At 32.4% G+C, this 358-nt stretch overlaps 1 protein-coding gene across 1 annotated transcript in view; it reads right to left on the bottom strand.

The window, feature by feature from the left end:
• The window catches only part of LOC109104284 (serine protease FAM111A-like), a 9,534-nt gene that overhangs the window by 8,700 nt on the left and 476 nt on the right, over positions 1-358 (bottom strand). The gene's annotated exons all lie outside the window — the stretch shown is intronic.

Below are 358 nucleotides of genomic sequence, written 5' to 3'. Positions count from 1 at the left end.
CTAATTCTGCTGTTATTTTTCTGCTAATTAATTCATTGTAATGCATGGTTATTTTGTAAGCTCATTTGTACTTTAAGTTTTGATTTGGCAAGTCTTAGTCAATGTATGCAAAACCTTCTTTCGTTTCCTCTCTTATGCTCTCAGTCGGTCCACGCCCATGTTAAAGGAATCGAAAGTTACTGAAAGTGTTGTGACACTCACACTGAAATACCTGCCAAAATTACAAGAGATGAACGTAGATGAACATTAAAACCCATAATGATTTTCCCATTTCTGTGCCTCTATATTTATCTCTATATATATTATATTGTGCATCAAGAAACTACACTGTGAAGAGAAAAAAAAAAAAAAAAATTAC

This window comes from Cyprinus carpio, chromosome A5 (assembly GCF_018340385.1).
Source record: "Cyprinus carpio isolate SPL01 chromosome A5, ASM1834038v1, whole genome shotgun sequence".
Lineage (NCBI taxonomy): Eukaryota > Metazoa > Chordata > Actinopteri > Cypriniformes > Cyprinidae > Cyprinus > Cyprinus carpio.
Note: the sequence above shows the minus strand (reverse complement) of the source record. Positions and strands in the feature narration are given on the sequence as shown.